Here is a 20,195-nt window from a genome sequence, read left to right as displayed (position 1 = left end):
TGTGTGTGTGTGTGTTTCTTTCTTCACAGCGGTGGGGTCGGAGGAGGCAGGGGGGCGAGGCGGCGGAGCACGGAAGCGGCAGGGATGTTCTCGCCGCTGTGTTTCAACAGGCCAGGCGTCTCGCATTTATGTCCGCCATAAACATGAGACACCTGGCCTGTTGGACACAGTGGTGGTGGTGGGAGGAATTGGCTGGGTGGGCTGGCTGGCTGGGGAAGGGAGACCCCTTTAAAGCCCAGCACCGAGCGGGGAGGAGGAGGAGGAGGAGAGCGGTGAGTCCAGGCAGGGAGCAGGTCGGGCGGGCTGGCTGCAGGCTGGGGCAGCAGGATTGTGACTGTCCGTATGAGGAGGTGGGGGGGCGGGGGCAAGGCGGTGGAGCGCGACGGTGGCGAGAAGCATCTCAGATGGAGCCGGGACACCCGGAAGGCAAGCCGGCACTTCAGCATGCCTTTAAGTCTAAGTGCTGGCTTGTCTTCCGAGTGTCCTGGCTCCATCTGAGATGCTTCTCGCCGCTGTCGCGCTCCACCGCCTTGCCCCCGCCCCCGCCTCCTCCGACAAACAATCCTGATGCCCCGGCCTGCAGCCAGCCCAGCACCGAGCGGGGACGAGGAGGAGGAGGAAGAGAAGAACGGTGAGTCCAGGCTTGGTGCTGGGCTGGCTGCAGGCCGGGGCATCAGGATTGTTTGTTGGAGGAGGCAGGGGCGGGGGCAAGGCGGTGGAGCGCGACAGCGGCGAGAAGCATCTCAGATGGAGCACTTCGGCATGCCTTTAAGTGCCGGCTTGTCTTCCGGGTGTCCTGGCTCCATCTGAGATGCTTCTCGCCGCCGTCGCGCTCCACCACCTTACCCCCGCCCCCGCCTCCTCCGACAAACAATCCTGACTCCTGGATTCTGATCCTGATCGGAGGAGGCGGGGGGGGGCAAGGCGGTGGAGTGCGACGGCAGCGAGAAGCAACACCCCCGCCATTGTTTCCGACAGGTGTCTCACGTTTATGTCCGCCATAAATGCGAGACGCCTGTCGGACACAGTGCCGGGGACGTTGCTTCTCGCCGCTGCTGCGGTCTTGCCTCACCAACGGTAACCATCACCGCATGTCACTGCTATATGCCCACATAGAAGTGTGAAAGAAAGGAAAAATGAAGGGGGGGAAAGGACCAAATAGGAATAGGAATTACTATACTAGAAAATATTGCATTTTTGTGAGAAATTTGAAAAAAAAGGAATGTGACAAAGAGCAGAACAACCAAAACTGCTTGGAAGTCAGAGAGATAGACTACCATGATGCTGCAGTGGAGATAGGTGTACTGTTTGGGATGGACTCTTAGAAAAAAAAAAGCTCCAGTTCAAAGAGAAATTGTAGGAAGAAAAGGGAGACTTTATCAAGAATATGAGAAAATATAGATTGGTCCTTGTGGCCACTCTCCTCAGAATCTACTTTGGAAGCTAGTAGTAACCCTCATGTTTGATAGGACACACTGTAGATTCAACGAGATAGTGTTGCAAGCTTGGTAGGACTTTTTCAACAACTACAGGCCACACAAAGCAAATCAGATTTGTGGGTCTTATGTTCATATACAATCAAAAATGTTTCAGCTGGTAGAAGTGGCAATCAGTGACAACCGTGATTCTAGAAGGAGACATGTGGAGCAATATAATGCAATACTGTATATTTGGTCAATGCAATGAAAATTTAAAAAACACAACACAAAGGTAAAATCAAATTGATGAGATAAAATATTAGCATAACAACAATAAAATAAGAAATAAAGTGTAACATAACCTACTATAATAGTGAATTAATTACCCATGCCAGTGTAAATATAAAATATTGCAATCTATAAGGAAATATATATATAGCACCTGGAATAAGATAGCTAGCATGACATAATGAATAAAATAGAAGTGGTTATCTTTGTAACTAGTTGTGCACTATTTTCACCTCAGAAACACAGAATTTGGCTACCAAGTAATAAAAGGTTTTGAATCTTCTTGAAGATTATTTGCTTAGACGCTTAGTTTTCCTGGAAATTTATATAAATGGGGTCAGAATATAAGCAGTCCTGATATCCCTGTAGAATTTAAAATGTAATAATAGATGTGAGTCTCCTTGGAGAAAACCAAATATGAGAGTAACCAGTTAAAAAAACCCATTCTAGTAAAATCTGTATTTTTGTATGATCATAGTTGTACATTAATTGTACATTAATAATCAAATCTTACAGTTACATAATTGAGAAAACATAAAGAAAATGTGAATAAATATTTATCTGTCTCTGTCTTCTGTGTAAATCCAATGGCTCTAAATGGAATAAAGTGGCTACGATTAGATCCCACAGACTAGGCCTCCTCCGAATTCCATCTGCCGGCCAATGTCGACTGGCAATTCCCCGGGGGAGGGCCTTCTCTGTGGCTGCTCCGGCCCTCTGGAACGATCTCCCTGTTGAGATCTGGACCCTCACCTCCCTTCCGGCTTTCCGCAAAGCAGTTAAGACCTGGCTGTTCCGGCAGGCCTGGGGCTGCTGATCTTTCAGCCCCATCCGAAGGGTATGACTGTTGTTGCTTTTAAATTGTGTATGTCTTCTTATCTTTTATTTTTATTTTGTACCCCCTTCCCTTTTTGATTTTTAGCCGCCCTGAGTCTCTCGGCATACAAACTGAATAAATCAATCAATCAATCAGTCTCTTACAGCTAATTATGACCTCCAAAAACTATACGGTATGTGATTAGATTATCTGAAACTACTTTTCCATATATGATTTCCTTGGTTTTAAATTCTTTAGCTGTCTCAATCTTAAACTGATATCTACCTTTCAGTCAAAACTTCTTTAAGTTTTCATATAATTCCGAGCCACACCTTTTCAAGTGCTGTCTCTGGAACAGTTCACAGAAGGAGACCTGCCTAATCTCATTTCCACTGACTTCACACCCTCAAGGCCTTTTCCTAAAATAGTTATTTAACCCCATAATCTGAGCTGATCTGGTCATAGATGCAATTGATTTATGGTGATGATAATTGTTTAGCTCAGTGATAGTCAACCTAGTCCCTACGCCCACTAGTGGGTGTTCCAGCTTTAATGGTGGGCGGTAGGGGTTTTGTCCGATACTGAAGCACTTTCCTTTTTTTAAGTTTAATTGACTTTTTTAAAAAAATTCATAGCATTATTTAAAAACATTTTCATTAGGTTTTCATAAAATCACCATTACTGTGGAACTGGTGGGCTGTTAGGAAATTTTACTACTAACAGAGATACAAAAGTGGGCAGTAGGCATAAAAAGGTTGACTACCCCTGGTTTAGCTGATTATTTGCATTGATTTTACTGATATGTTTCACAACCCTTGGTTCTCTGTCAATCTAACATAATCTTTGTATTATGTAATCTAGAGAGTAGATCAGGGTAACTAGAAGGTAGAATCAGTTCTGCATCTACACCAGCCTTACTTAAAATGATGTCGTCGTCCCCCCAGAGATATTATTTTGGTCAATATGTCCACAATGTTTAAGAATGTTTAACTTTATTATATAATACATGATTGCAGTTAATTTCATGTATAACTTGTGGAAAAATATAGGGAAAACAGAATGGTTACTTACTTTTTCTTGAGACTTCCTATAGTGAAATACAGGAAATTATAGTTGTTGTATAAATAGTCAGCCAGAAACTATGTATTCATATACAATTGTCATCTGATGTAAATGTAACCTGTGTCATAAAAATAGGACACTTAGCCAGTGTTGCAGAACATGGATCTCTTTAACAATCTTTTTATTTTTTGCAAACTAAATAATTCTCATAATTCATGGTTATTTTTTAAAAAATAGAAGTTTGAATCAAATAAAGGGGAAAATATGTGAACTAGTTGCATTCCATTGTGTAAGTCTCAATGACAAGATATTTATCTCACATTGTATGAATAAGACAGTTGGGAAGACATTCCTTTTCTGAAGAAACAATGGAAGGCTTGGTTTAGGTCATAGGGGAAGGAGTGCCATTACTTACAATAAAGAGAACACAACATGTGATTATGAGACCTTAGTAAATACCTCACTCCTAAATACATGTTGGTTTGTTTCATTGCAGAACACAGATGGCTCCTTATACACTATATTGCCAAAAGTATTCGCTCACCTGCCTTTACTCGCATATGAACTTACAGTATTTAACCTGTGATTATGTATTCCCGACTGAATTACTGTTAGTATTGTTTCCCCCTTTGGATTCATTGTTGAGTCACTGATACTGCATTAGTGCCCATAAGGTGGCTAGATATTTCCTTAGTCTACTCCATGCTTCATTCATTTTTACTATCCTACAGATGCATATCAATTATAATGTGACTTCTCCAACTTAATGACTTTTTTCATTATTCTTTGTGCTAATTATAGTTACTCTGGATTTTATCAGACTGATTTTCATTTATCTGTTCTGTATTAATATGAATATTGGGTAGAGAATTTGTAACAACATCCATTAAACATCAGTCAGCAGAGATCTGGAGCATGCGGCATGTCCATATGGGAATGCATGGGGCAGGCAGAGGTTGAGGGGAGCAGGTAGTCCTGCAAGTAGCTCGATTCTATGGTATCTAAAGCTTTAAAGGCAATAACCAGGAAACTTGAATTGCACCTGAACATCTATTGGGATGTTCTATAAGTTCATATGCGAGTAAAGGCAGGTGAGCAAATACTTTTGGCAATATAGTGTATCATATAATAATTCTAGACCAGGAGTGTTAAACTGGTAGCCCATGGGCCAGATGCATCTCACACACAGGCCATGCCCACCCAGCTCCATAAATGGGGAAAACGTCATGAAACATCGTGGCAATATGATGCGTGAGTTTGACACCCATATTCTAAGCAGATCACAATGAGCAATAAAAACAGATGCTCTGCTGGATTCCTTTTCCTAATTGTGCCAGCATGCTGCTACAGGTAATGTACCACAATGAGAGCAGAAACATGGGCTCAGCCAGTAGGTTGCCTTTTCTGAAAATGCTTCCTTGAGCATGCTCCATTCATTGATACAGTGGCTCTGGCACACAGCATACAGTTCAGTGGTGGGTTGCAGGCAGTACGTCCCAGTACAGATGTACCGGAGCCTGCCCAGAGCATCGGTATGGTGCTCTTGAGGGCTCACCCAAGCTCCTTATCATTTTTTAAAGCTTTTGGCGCTTTCACACAACCGCATGGCGCATACAGCGCCTGTGCAACGCTCTGCCGAGCAGCTGGAGCATGGCGGAGGCTTGCGGAAGCATCATTTGCAGCTACAATGCATGCGCACACCGTGTGCATGTGCGCAAACACAATGCACATCCTTGTGGGCAACCCCGGGCCCGTTCCAACCATACTGGTTGGAACAGGATCTGGAACCTACCACTGATACAGTTATATTATCAATGGGGGGGTGTTGTCATCTTGTCGCTTTAGTTAGACTGCATCTTCACTTGGAAGATTCTCCAATGATGTTTCGTTTACTTTATTGTCATTGTACCTCATACAATGAAATTAAATGCCACCTTCAGTGTTCATTATAACTGTAAAAATAAAACACACATCCTTCACATTCTATACAATTGAATTGAAAACCCGATATTGCATTAATGCCACAGAACCTGGCAAAAATCCACCAATATATCCCTGTGTTCCCTGCACTCTGTTTTCAGATCACAGATGATATTGCATTTCAGTTCTAATTTATTATTCATGAAAATATCTTCAGAGAGGAGAATTCATGAAAATATCTTCAGAGAGGAGAACGCAGCAGTCTTTAAAATACACTTTTAAAAGGTATGACCTAAAAAACATTATAAGCCAGATTTTTTTAGAAATTCACCATTAAAATTTGATTCCCCCATTATACAAACATTTATTTAAAATGTGGGAGGAGGGGAAGGAATCTAAGTATTCTCATTTAGAATGACTTCATCCAGACTGAATAAATTTGTGGTCTTCATTGTGATCTAAACATTAAGATATTCTAATGCGTATTATTGCCCTGATCTAAAACTGAATGTATATAATAAAACGTTCACACATATTTAGACTAGGGTGAAGGTGTTATACAGAGCTGTGTGAGAAAAGACTCTTGAATCTTGTTAATTAGGTAACTATTACAGAATGTCATGAGTTCATACTGTTACTAAAGTTGTGAAAAACTGGAAAGTCATTCCTTTTTTTTTTTTTTTTTTTTGCTTTTTACCAACACCAGACTATTAGTAATCTGTAAATAGTTCTTATTCCAAAGAGGAACACTTCATGTCAAAATAAGTAGAAGTCAAAAACAAAACACATCATATTTCTCCATAAAAAAACAACACCCACAGCTTTTCTATATCATTATTCAATCAAAAACAAAACAGAATTGAACCAGACTTTCCATCATCCAACCCCATTTTATAGGGATATAGGGTAGAGCTTGCACATCACTTGGGAGGTCAAAAGGAAGATCAGCTAAATAATCAGCTCCTAAGGAAATGCTGGGGAAATTGCTGAGCACCCTTGGAAGAAAAATTAGCCCCAAGCAGCATCTCTCTGTATCATACAATCCTTGTTTCTTGACAATATTTGGAAGATGTAACAGCAAGAGATGATACCAATAACCTTTAAGGAAGTTGTGTTGTGCGCTAGATTCAGAGTTGTAGACAACTGTTGTGGGTCTCTAACCTTCCCTTTTGGGGCAGGATTATTGAAAGAGTGAGATAACCAACTCTTAGTCTAGTCTAGAGGAAACAGATTAGACCCTTTTGTCAGCATTCCAGACAGCATCCAAAATTAAATTAGAGTCCAAGGCAATGTGCTGCTCAAAGTTCCAATTTATTAAGACAGCCATGTTGGCACATCTGGGGAAAACCCGAATCTGAAGCTTCTCAGTTTTCCCCACCCAAGTTAAAGTTCATGATCTTGCCCCCACACCCACAAGTCCATCACATGGTCCAATCTTCCACTGCCATGCTGGCAGTTCCACTCATCCAGTTCCGGTCAGGTGCAAGAGGTGCCAAGACAAAGGATGACTTTGGCAATCTGGAAAGGAATTTTCTTTTGTCTACATAATATTCTACTCCGTACTATCCCCACTCCCAATTCCCCACCATAGAAGCAGCATAGTAGAATAGAAGTGTGACAGGCCAAAGATCCAGAAGGAACATGGTTGCAGGCTGGACACCTTTTCTGTTAATGAAGGCCTGAAGACAATATTGTTTGAACAAGTGGATGACTTCTGTTGAACCCTAAATGAGTGCAATCTGCCCATTAATCCTTCTAGTGTTTTTAATGGTCTTTGCCAGGGGTGCTATTCACTTACCTTCCTCATAGGTTCCCCATAGGTTTGCAAATGTGAGCGTACACGCCCGCGCATGCGCTCAGCCATCTGCTTTGGCTAAAAAAAGTGCCTAAATGGGCACTAGAGCCAGGGTGAGTGGGTGGGCAGGGGCAGGCCCACACACTATTTCCACTACTTCTTTGTGTGAACCAGTCCGAACTAGCAGAATACCACCTCTGGTCTTTGCTACCATTGAGATTGCATGGTTTCTCTTGTTCTTTTGTTCCACAACAGGAAGTTCCAATTGATAATTGTGGGAGAAAAGAGATTGGACCAGTGACTGCTCCTTAGGGAGTGTTGCAGGAGTCGGCCCTTTCTTCCTCCTATTTAATATGTAATTAAAAGACTTGGGAGACATATTTGATGCTTTGAGATTTATAATCAATATGTTGATGATACCAGCTGTACATCACTTCCCAAATGCAGGCTTATGATGCTACCAAAGTCCTGTCCTGGCTGTGAAAGTTTAGATGGGAGAGCAGACTTAAACTGAATCCTAGAAGGACAGAAATATTGTTTGTCTGCTCCAGGGTAGCACTATCTCTGAAGGAGAAAGGTAGCTTAGTTGTCTTTCAGGACTCATGGTTTTGGCTAATACAAAAGGGAAGCCATGGCCAGGAAGCCTTTTGGGCAGCTTCAGATGGTATCCCAGGTATGGCTCTACCTGAAATGGGAGACTCTTACTATAGTGGCTTGCCACCCATTTAGACTACTGTAAGATACTCTGCCTGGGGGTTCCTTTGAAGCTCATTCAAAGACTGTAATTTGTTCCAAGATCACGAATGACAGCAAATTATGCTAATACTGTGAATCCTATGGTAATAAAATGTATCCCATGTGAGCTGCATTCACTACCAAATCTATGAAATGCCCTCCCCTATATGTGAGATGCTTGTAAAACACAATTCAAAGAAAGCTCAATTGACTCCAAGTGGCAATAGCGGAAGGCATCAGGCAGAGATCAGTGGTCCAGTAAAACACATTGTTTATATTCATTGACCATATCTCAAAGGTAGTACAGCTAGCATGCTTATTTACACATTTATCCCTCACTGGAAGGGATAAATAATAAGAGGGACATTCGGATAGTGTTTTCAAAAGCATTCCAGCCATATGCTGAAAGTTACACAAGGTCTGCTTTTTCCTTTGTTCTGTCTTTGAAATATCGAAAGATATATAAGCTGTGTTTCTGTTTTTGCTCAAAGCTATTCGGCAAGTTGCCAATGCTTTGCTAGGAGCCCAGTGCACACTGTAACTGTATGCATGCTTAATAAATTTATATTGCATCTTTAAGATAATCTGGTTGCTTTAAGTGAACCAGGTTTTAGCTGCAATACCTACTAATAGGCCTCAGGATGTAATCTAAAGTGCTTTAGAATAACAGACCAGATAAAGAGTTGGAAGGGACCTTAGAGGTCTTCTAGTTTAACAACCTGCTCAAGCAGGAAACCCTATACCATTTCAGATAAATGGCTGTCCAGTTTCTTCTTTAAAACCTCTACTGCTGAAGCACCTGGAACTTCTGAAAGCAAACTGTTCCACAACTAGGCGGATGTCTGGAACCCGCAGCTGATGCTTTTTTAAGGCTAGGAATAGCCTGTTTGAGCGCTGCCCAAGACATTATGGTCAAGGATGACCCTGTGTCAATCTCCATATTGCATGGAGAGTCCTCAGTGAGGACTGTGAGTTTCAGCTTTTTTGGCCACTTCATGCGGACTTAAGCCTATGGAGGTGTGGTAGGTGACTCTGGTGTCGTCTTCTGTTTGCCATAGTGGTGGCTGCCATGCCCTTGGTTGGGCCTCTGCTGGAGGTTAGGTATGATTTTGGGCTTCCAGGTTGTAGCGGGTTGATCGCTTCTGCAGACCTTGGCAATGTGCCCCTTGCGTTCGTAACATTGACAGATGGTATCATGGAAACGGCAATGTGTACTGAGGTGGTTTACTCCACAGCTGACGCAAGGCGGCAAATGCAGTTCCAATTTCCGCACCACCTTGGTGCGATCACTGCACATGCGGTAGCTGTCATCTTCGCTCTCCAAGCCTTCAGGCTCTGTGGCCTCGCGATGCACGCCTGCGCTCTTCCGCGTGCTCTTTGGACTATTTTGGCACTGCAGGGTTTTCGCTGATTTAATTGAAGACTCAGTAACCCTGGCTTCACCTAGGGCAATTTGGAGAGTAAGATTAGTCTTTGCTAATAACTTCTTCTGCAGGCCAATGTCCCTAACACCACATATGATGCGGTCAAGTAGTAGTTCATCAAGATCTCTAAACTCGCAGTATGCTGCAGCCTTTCTGAGAGCCACAACGTATTCGTTGATGGATTCCACTTCTGTTTGGTTATGGATGTTGAATTCATGCCACTGGATGTATTTAGACAGTCTAGGAGCGTAGTGTGTCTTCAGTGTCTGTTGTAGAACCGGCCAAGTGACCGATTGGAGCGACATTGGCTCAGACAAATCCTTCGCCGTCTCGAACACCTCTGGTCCGCAGTAACTCAGGACCATATTCTTTTTCCAGCCTTCAGAAAGACCCATGAGGTTGTTGGCTTCAAGGAAGCAATCAAACCTCATCATGTAGGATTCCTAGTGTTCAGTGGTTGGGTTGTACGGAGTTGGTGGGGCATGCATTGTCATCTTGTGTTTGTGAGCGTGTTTGAATTTGCCGCTCAAAGATGGCTGCTTGATGCTGCACCGTGCTCCAGGCTGGATTTACTTGCTGGATTGTTGTGCTCTTTTTGTCTGCCTATTTGTCTTCCAATGCCACCTTTGTTGCCAGTGTTAGATCGGTGAATGAAGGCACACTCAGGCTTCAGAATAACAAATAGTTCTTTATTAGCACAAGTCAACTATGTACAATCCAGCGAAGGTTCAGTCTGACAGCAGCCCTTTTATAGGGAGCTGTCAGACCCTTCAACCAATCAGATTGAATCTCTGTTCCCACCGGAACAGAGGACCTTGGTGTAAACCATTACCAATGTTTCTGGTATCTAACAACTATCTCTTAAAATACAACAGAGGCACTCTTTTACCCATAACTCATCTCTTGACTATAAAAAAAATCTCAAGGCTTTGTCATTCATTCTTACTCAGAACAAATCCATTAATAGCTACCAAAAATAACTACATATCTATTTTAACCTGAATCAAATAAGCTAAATCTAAACTTCCTGGTACTTTTAACAATCTTGGCTTTTAATCTCTTCAAATAGAGGCCTCACACTTGATTTCGTTTAATCTTTGTCTCCCATCAGCAGATCCTTCAAAACTTTAACAAATGTCTTTTTAAGTTCAATTTTAAAAAAAACATTACCCAAGACACTCTTCTGGTTTAGTACTTCTCCTTTTCAAGTGTCAAGACATCAATTGATTTCATTTATATATTCAGTACATCATCTTTTCCATTCCATTCTTGACACTTGTCATATTTAAATCCAGATTTAAATCAATTTTAATCTTATCTGGTACAACTTGTTCCTCTCCTAAAACAATATTTGCACAATATCTATCTATAATATTGAAGAGTAAAGGCGTCCCTCTGCATTTTATTCTGCTATAGTTGTTGCTGACTACAGGGGGCAATGCTCATCTCCATTTTCAGGCCATTAAGCCAAAACTGTCTGTTTCCACAGAAATGTGGCCAAAAACATGACATCATGGAGCGCTGTTACCTTCCTACCGAAGTGGTACGTGCTTTTGAACTAGAACTAGAATGGGAAGAGCTGGGCCAAGGACACGAGCTCATGGCACTTGGGTCTCAAACCTGAGCTGTTAGCTTTCCAGGCAAGAAGCCCAGTGTCTAATCTATGATATTACATTGTCTTAAATTAATTTCTGAAATGATTCACAATTCTTCATAAAAAAGATTCACTGCTATAGCATTTTGCTCCATTTTATACTTATACTAGCATGTCAAATCTACATGTCCTCCTTTAATCTTTAGTTTCTTCCGGTACCTTCCAGTATCCAACATTCCCGTATTATCATGATACTTTCCCAGAAAGAGCAAACAACCAGTTTCCCATTGGAAGGATTCTGTTAGGTGTGAATAATCAGGACTACACTAAAGTTCCAGTTAAGATGATTTATTGCTCATGCCTATACACAAAAACCTAGGCAACTAACAGTCAGTCCTAAATTGGTGCCAGAGAAGAGTTAATGGAATTCAAGAGAGGTTGGAATTAGTCCACTTGTGGGAATTTAATGACTCCAGGTTGACTCTGATCTCAGGCTCTGCCTGTCCTTCTCCTACAGATTCTTATAATTAACCCTATTTTTTTTAAATTTCAAATTGATCTTGACGTTTTTTAACATTTCAAAATCAGCACTCTAAACATCCCTTTGCTGGTTATTTTTTTTTAAATGATATTTTTCTAAGTCTTTAAATGTGTACTTCAAGTTTCTTTCACACAGGAGAAGGAAACTCATCCAGACTAATAAAAACTTGCTCTTCCAGAAGATCTTAATATTTATAAATGAGTTCAAAAATTGATTTCAAAATACAGTAATTCCAAAGCCTTAAGAAATTGGGCTCAGTAAAGCTTTTTGTCTATTAAAAAAAATCTGTGCTATGGCTGTGAATTTAGATGGTATCCCTCAACTTCCAGTCGCTTGATCATAAGCTGATCGCAAAAAATCAATTCCTGCAGTCTACTCATAAGAAGTGACTGTATGGAATGCAAATGGACAATTTCATAATCTCTCCTTTTTCTGGAAAGATTTCTGCAGCCAAGATCCAGCATCCAGCTTCTGACTTCCATAGTAAACCCTGTCCTGCTTCAGCAAGGATGTATAGTTCAGCATGGCCCTTAACAGAAATTAGAGAAGGTAATTTTTTCAAGTATCTGGAGGAAAAGACAACTGTTTCCCACCAGTAGATCTCAAGTTCTCTTGACAATAGTGGAGACTTGATTTGACTTGCCTTCTCTGGGGGTATTTGTCACTTACCCTATAGCCTTGTCATTTCTGGCAGTCTCCTGTTCATATTCTCATTAGAGTAAACCCTGTTCAGTGGGGATGCATCAGCTGGGGGGGGGGGGTGTTGTCTCAAGGCTCCATGAGTTGTTGGGTTTGCAATCAGGGATCACAAATATATACATATATTTACTAGCCTATACACCCATGCATCCTTTGTTCAAAAATGCACTAATAACTTCCATTCTCAGTTTGATCCTTTTCTTCCTTCTACATGACCTCCAAGCAACTCATTGCAGAATGCTTCTGTTTCCCCACTCTGACCCCCAATTGTTAGCAGTAAAAGTTGATGATTCAGATCTTCATTGCACAAATAACTAACAAGCTGAAATAATTCAATGAAAGGAAATCAGCTGTCGATTTCTTATCGGTTAATTGGATAGCGAGACAGTGAAAAGAACAGACAAGATTTATCATGGTATCTATGTGGATGTGGAGCCATATCTATCAATATCCCTTTGCATATTTCTAGGAAAGCAGGAAGTTAGCAAATTGGAAGGTGGTGATCTGAAGGCATCCTTTAATTTACAATAGATACCATTATGCCCTAGACATCTCCCTTAATATCACCAAGATTCCCTGTGCCAATCAACTTCATTTAAAATCTATATATTATTTAAAACTCTCATGACTATAACCTATAATTGGACAAAATTGTGAATCATAGGCAAAACCTTTCCACAAAGGTACCTAAAACTTACAGAATACTGAGACCCATTACTCTACTTCAGGATTCACACTTTCTGAAAGTAGGAATGTCTACAGAGAAGGGGTTTAAAAAAATCAAAATGTTAGCCATCCCATTGGATTAAGGCTTCTCCCCTTTTTTATATATGCCATTGTTACCTTTTTGGACACCACCATCCTCCCATGAACAACCTGCCTGGGAAAGGAGGGAATATAAGTGACCTGATGAATGACTACATGGTGTGCTGCTAACTATATGTCATTAAAATGGCAATTATTATCTTAGGGTTCTGTGCTGGTTGGCACCATTAGAGGCCTTAACGCATCCCAGTGTATTTAATTGGACAAGAAACATAACATATAAAGACATCATGACAGAAGATGGCAACATGAAAACAAAGATGGAATTAGAGCAGCAGGGCAGGAATCTGGAATGGTGGGAATATTTACAGGTTAGAAACAGGTTTAAAAGCGATAAGGTACGGTTTGGGATCTACCCAAACCCTCAGGGGCTAGATAAGATTTTGTTTGGTGGAGACAAGAAAATGTTATCGAAGATTTACCAATTTTTGACCTGCCAAGATGCTAATGAAGAGATGGATAAAAGCCTTCTAATAGCATGGGAGAGAAACTTTGGCTATGAGATTGAAATGGGCAAATGGTTGGATCTATGGAGTAAGACCATTAAACTTACAATATCTACAGCATTCAAAGAAAACATATACAAGATGGTTTATAGGTGGCACTTCCCCCCAACGAGGTTAGCCAAGATGTTCCCTGGGTTATCTCCATTGTGTTGGAAATGTGGAAGAAAGGATGGCACATTCTACCATATTTGGTGGTCCTGTACTGAGGCCACGAAATACTGGAAAAGGATTAAAAAATGGCTAAAAGAGGTTACCGGGGCAAACATGGAATGGAGACCCGAGAACCTTCTACTAAGCATTAAACCAGAAAACATGAGCAGTTCAATATGGCATTTGAGCCTACATATAATTGTGGCCGCAAGAATAACTTATGCACAATTTTGGAAATCCACTACCATACCGTCGGAAGATGCTATAATTAAAAAGATCTATGAATGTGCAGAAATGGACAGAATGACGGGTTGGCTGAGGGACAAAGGAGAAACGGAACATTACCTTAGCTGGAACTTATGGTATATGTGGGCGACAAGGAGAACAGCAGGGACTTAAAATGGGGAAAGTTAAACGTGAACATGGGTATTGTAATAGATCCCTGAATTTTGTAATGAGAAGATGTGGCTTAGAGACCTAACAATGAGGAAGGAAAGAAAAAAGTTGGGCTGTGAATGACTGTCACCGCGGGGGGGGAGGGGGGGTTGTATGTTTAAAATTGTATTTGTATTTGTCTGTTTTACTCTTTAAAAAATGTATAACTAATAAAGATTACTTTTAAAAAAAAGGCAATTATTAAGAGAGTTCCAAAGTTTCCCATTTTCCCTACTTTTTACCATCTCAGGATATAACAACAATATAAAAAGATGCAATTTTTTGTGCTCTGGTGATAGTGCATTAACTCAGGCAAAGCCATGCAAAAATTATTTTGGTTAAAAGTGGCTGGTTTTTTTAAAAATCTGAGTAATATTATATGCTAAATAAAAGTAAGATGCCAAGAGAATGATTGTCTACTTAAAATCTTTACTTTGTGGACAAAAACCTATAATCTCAAGGACTGAGAGAGTGATAAAGAGCAATCTCAGTCCCTCTCCACTTCTAAATTGTACCCTCTTCTAGGACACTTAGTACTTCAAAAACAAAGCTTTAGCACAAAAAGGACCAAGTCCAACCCTGCTCCCCATCTCTTAGCAAACACTGATCACAGAAAGCTAATAAAATTCAGCATGGTATGTGTTCCCTGCAAAGAGAATGAGCTGAAGCAATAAGAGTGAGGAAGTGCTGGTGTCCATTGAATCAATATTTGCATGTAAATATTGCCTAATTTTTACAAACTCAAAAGACAAACAAAGAGGGCTCTGTCTGTCTGTGATATCCCGTTCTTGTTCTTCCCGCATCTTTGACCACATACCGGGGCTATTTGCCAAAAGTTGCTTAACTAACAGAGTTCTTCTAACGGAAGAAGTTAACAGGTGAATTTTTTACTGCTGTTACTTCATCATCTCATAAAATGCTGATTTTGTCAATCCTTTTATCCCCTACCATATCAGATAAGAAAATCTGTACAATCCCAAAGTCTCAGAGTCCATAACATAGAACTTCTAATGAATCTGTCTATTGTCAACCAAATATAGTTATTTTTCTGTTACTTTTACGCTATTCTAAAAAAAATAAAAAAATAGGGCACACTCCAGTCAGTCTAATTTCAGTCTAATTTGAAATTTCTAATTTGTTTCTTCACTGTTCAGACTGAAAGAAATGTATCCAAAAAAAAATATCACACAAAAGATAGTTCTTCCTATCACCTCTAACAGAGAGGGGTGCTCTATTGGGATATAAGGACTGCATATCTAAGATATGCAGTCCTTATATCCCAATAGAGCACCCCTCAGATATCTGAGAGCCATGGCCATACTGAGCAGGCTAATGACACAAAGTGGACAGGAACCCGACACAGGCTTTTCTCTACTACAGCCTTCAGCTGCTTGTCACCCACAGCTGGAAATAAAACCCTTCAGAAACCCTTTTCCAGATTTCATCCCCTTCCTCCACTCTGGGCAGGTGCTCTATCTCATTGATAATTAATTCAGCCTGAACTGATGGATGCCATTGCTTTTTATCATTTCCACCCATGACAGAATGTGAGGGTCTTCTGAGCACCAATGAAAGGAGATGTTGGGGGGAGGCATAGGTTTTACAGTACTTCTAGGGAAGTCCATAGTGAGGTCACTGGCTCCCAAATAGCAACAAAAGAAACAACAAGAGGAGATAGGAGACAGGAGAGGGGAGAGGAGAGGAGAGAGGAGAGGGGAGGCCATATTTTCTGCCCTCTTCCTAAATTTGCAAGGTGATGTTCTTGTTTTTCAGCTTGCATTATTTTATCTTAGAATAACTTTAGACTTAAAATAACTTCATTGTCATTTTGAATGTACACTAATTGGCATACATTAAAATGAACTTCCATTGCACACAGCGCTCAAAGGCTCTCTTCCTCTAATATATACTGCATAAACATGACTCAATAAATAAATAAGTATAAAGGTAAAGGTTCTCCTTACACATATGTTCTAGTTGTTCCCAACTCTAGGGGGTGGTGCTCATCCCAGTTTCAAAGCTAAAGAGCCAACACTGTCCAAAGACATCTCCATGGTCATGTGGCCAGCATGACTAAATGCCAAAGGTACATGGAACACTGTTACCTTCCCACCAAAGGTGGTCCATATTTTTCTACTTGCATTTTTAACATGCTTTCGAACTGCTAAGTTGTCAGAAGCTGGGACATGTAACGGGAGCTCACTCCATGATGTGGCACTAGGGATTCGAACCGCTGAACTGCCGACCTTCTGATTGACAAGCTCAGAGTCTTAGCCACTAAGCTACCATGTCCCTTTTATAAAAACATATACCCACATATATTATATGTATTTCTTAATCTCATCTTATATATTAGAATATTTAACAATTGTGGTAGGAGAAATTCCAGAGGCTGCAAAAATTGAGTTTGGGGGTTTATGGTGCGTCAGGTGATCCACTCTCAAAGGGAAGATATATATTTGGAGTTCTGAATTATTTGTATCTCCTAAACTCCTTATAAGGCAATAGCAATAGCAATAGCAGTAGACTTATATACCGCTTCATAGGGCTTTCAGCCCTCTCTAAGCGGTTTACAGAGAGTCAGCATATTGCCCCCAACAATCTGGGTCCTCATTTTACCCACCTCGGAAGGATGGAAGGCTGAGTCAACCCTGAGCCGGTGAGATTTGAACCGCTGAACTGCTGATCTAGCAGTAGCCTGCAGTGCTGCATTTAACCACTGCGCCACCTTGGCTCCTCAAAGGCTCTATACATTTACCCCTAGATTATGCTAAAACACATTAAATAAATGGAGTCATTATAGGATTACATATAGTCCACTCAGTAGATAAGACACTAATTTACTTAATCCAGGAAAAACATATTGTTAGATTGGGTAATGGAAAAGCACACTCAGGCTTAGGCAACAACATTTGTTATTGTAACATAACAAATATGTGCAATCCAGCAAAGGTTCAGTCTGACAGCAGCCCTTTTATATGGAGCTGTAAGACCCTTCAACCAATGAGATTGAATCTCTGTTCCCACTGGAACAGAGGACCTTGGTGGAAACCACTGTAACAGTTGCTAATATCTAACCCTCTCCCGTCTTAGATGGAATCATCTGACTGGTAGTCATGCAGGTAGGTGGGCTTTTTGGTAGATCTGCCAGACCTGCGCAATTCAGTCAGAGCGGGTTCTTCAGACAGGTCGGAAGGACCTGTTGGCTCTGCAGTTTCACTTGGTGGAAGCTCCTGGAATCTTTCACAGGCCATGACTGGAGTTTTGAGAGCCGGTTTGCTCAGAGCTCACTGCGGGCCTGCAACACAAGTAGCTAAGTATCCCGGTGTCTTTGGGTTTGAGTTGCCTGTGGAAGAAGTGACTTCGTACTCCTTTTGGGTAGGGCTTTGGCTAACCTGTGCAGGAATTACCTCTGGCTGCCTAAGAGTGGAGTTGGAGATGCGGCCACGGAATTGGTCAACGTGCCTTCTCCAATTCTGACTGTCCTCAAGCTCTACGAGATAAGAGCGAGGCCCAGTGATGCCTATCACTGTGGCAAGAATCCACAGAGTTCCCCTGGCATAGTTGTGGGCGTAAACTGAATCCCCTACACTAAAATTCTGAATGTTGCTTGTGGAGTCTGGGGGTGATGCGGCAGAATAGTTTGGGTGTAGCCGATCTAAGTGGGACCTTAATCGGCGACCCATGAGAAGCTCGGAGGGCTTCTCCCCGTAGAAGCGCTTGGTGTGATGTGTTAGAAGATATTGGTCAACTCATATTTTCCAATCTCCCAGGACCATCCTGAATAGGGCCTCTTTTGCAGATCTCACCATTCTCTCCACCTGACCATTGGAGGCGGGATAGAATGGCGCGACCAGGGCATGTCTGATTCCCTGTGCTGCTAAGTAGGTCTCGAATTGCATGGCTGTGAATTGGGCCCCGTTGTCAGAGACCAGGGCATTGGGCAGGCCATGTGTGGAGAAAAGTCTCCATAGTACCTTGATGACCACTTCTGCCATAGTGGAAGTCATGAGGACTACCTCTAGCCATTTCGAGTAGATGTCCATAACTACTAAGAATGCCTGGTCATGAATTGGACCAGCAAAATCTATGTGCACCCTAGACCATGGTGCTTGAGATTGCTCCCACTCTGGGGGAGCTGGTCTGGACTCCTGGCACGGTGTGCAGGTAGCCACCCATTCTTCGATCTTCCTGTCCATGTTAGGCCACCACATATAACTCCTAGCCAAAGACTTCATCCTGACAATTCCAGGATGCCCTACGTGTAAAGCCTCTAATACTGCAACTCGCAGTTTGGGTGGAACAACAACCCAGTCCCCCCCCCCAGCAAACAGCCATTAATAACAGACAATTCATCTCTTTTACAATAATACATTTTGAAATCAGACCCAACAGGCCCCTTGGGCCACTCCATCCACACCCAGTTCAAAACTTGTTTGATGGTGGAGTCTCTTGCAGAGTGGTGGGCAACGTCACTAGACGAGACAGGACCAGTCTCTAAGCAGTCAATAAGAAGGACTGGCATCTTGGGGGTAGGGTCTGCAAGTAGTTCTGGCAGCAGCCCTTGGCATGTTAATTTGGAATTTTTCTTTTTTGAGATGGAGGCCTTTGTCTCTGATTCTGGCCAGAACAGTTCCCCATCTTTAAATAATTGTGCCTTATTTACAGCCGATACCAATATGTCATCAAAATAGGGGGCAATTCCTAGAATCCCCTGAAAAAGCCGTTCCATGATGCTTTGGAACAGTCCAGGGGCGATACTAACTGCAAATTGTAGGCGGTTACATTTGAATGCACCCCTGTGCTTCACAATGATTTGGGCCTCCACCGTAGTGCCATCTGCAGGCAATTGTTGGTATGCCTGTGCCATGTCTAATTTAGCGATTTTTTTGCCGGGGCCTAAGGAATGTAATAAACCCTGTACAATGGGTACAAGGTAAGCGCTTTGTTGTAACACTTTATTGATTGTGCACTTGTAGTCCGAGCAGATGCGGACAGACTTGTCAGGCTTGACAGGTGTAACTATAGGGGTCTCCCAGCATGCATGATCAACTGGCTCTAGGATTCCCTGGCCTATGAGCTTGTCAATTTCCAGATCAATTTTAGGGTGGAGAGCGAAAGGTACTCTCCTGGGTTTTAGCCTGATGGGGGCTATGATGGGGTCCAAATTAAAGAGATTGGGGTCCCCATATACTTACTTAGACCAGTGCTGAAGATGTCCTCGAACTCCTTAAAAAATTCTTCGGCACTCTCGTCTTTCAAGGTGTTGATACCGGTCACTTCTAGGCCCAGGGCTTTGAACAAGTCAAGTACCAGGAGGCTCTGTCACCACTGACCACCGTCACTGGGAGCTGGCCGCTGAAGTTTTTGAATTGCACCCGGAAGGTGCCCTGGCCCACGATGGGGACTCGGTTCCCCTGGTAATTGCGAAGGCGGATATAAGGGGCACGTAAATGCTGTTTCTTCAGGCTAGGGATAACCTGCTTGAGTGTAGACCATGACATGATGATCAGTGATGACCCCGTGTCGATCTCCATCTCACATGGAGAGCCCTCGATGAGGACTGTGACCTGCGAGGACCTTCAGCTTTTTTGGCCGCCTTGTGCGGATTTGGCCGATTGAGGTGTGATAGGTGACTCTGGTGTCACCCTCTGAGCGTCGTGGTGGTGGCTGCCATGCCCCTTAGTTGGGCCTCTGCTGGCTGTTAGGTCGGCTTCTAGGGTGCTCGCTTCTGCAAACCTTGGCGATGTGCCCCTTTCTCTTGCAAAGCTGGAATATGGCATCCTGGAAACAGCAAGACGATCTGACATGGTCTCCTCCGCAGCTTGCACAAGGTGGGAAACGCGATTTGAATTTACGCGCCAACTTGGTGCGGATACTGCGCATGCAGCAGCTGCTATCTTCGTTTTCTCAGCTCTCTGCCTCTGCAGCCTCGCGATGTATGCGTGCACTCTTTTGCACTTCTTGTAGAGTGCTTTGGTGCTGC

The sequence above is a fragment of the Thamnophis sirtalis genome, unplaced genomic scaffold (genome assembly GCF_051295495.1).
Source record: "Thamnophis sirtalis isolate CommonGarterSnake01/CBP01778 unplaced genomic scaffold, rThaSir2_p1.2 scaffold_11, whole genome shotgun sequence".
Lineage (NCBI taxonomy): Eukaryota > Metazoa > Chordata > Lepidosauria > Squamata > Natricidae > Thamnophis > Thamnophis sirtalis.
This window is presented reverse-complemented; position numbering follows the sequence as displayed.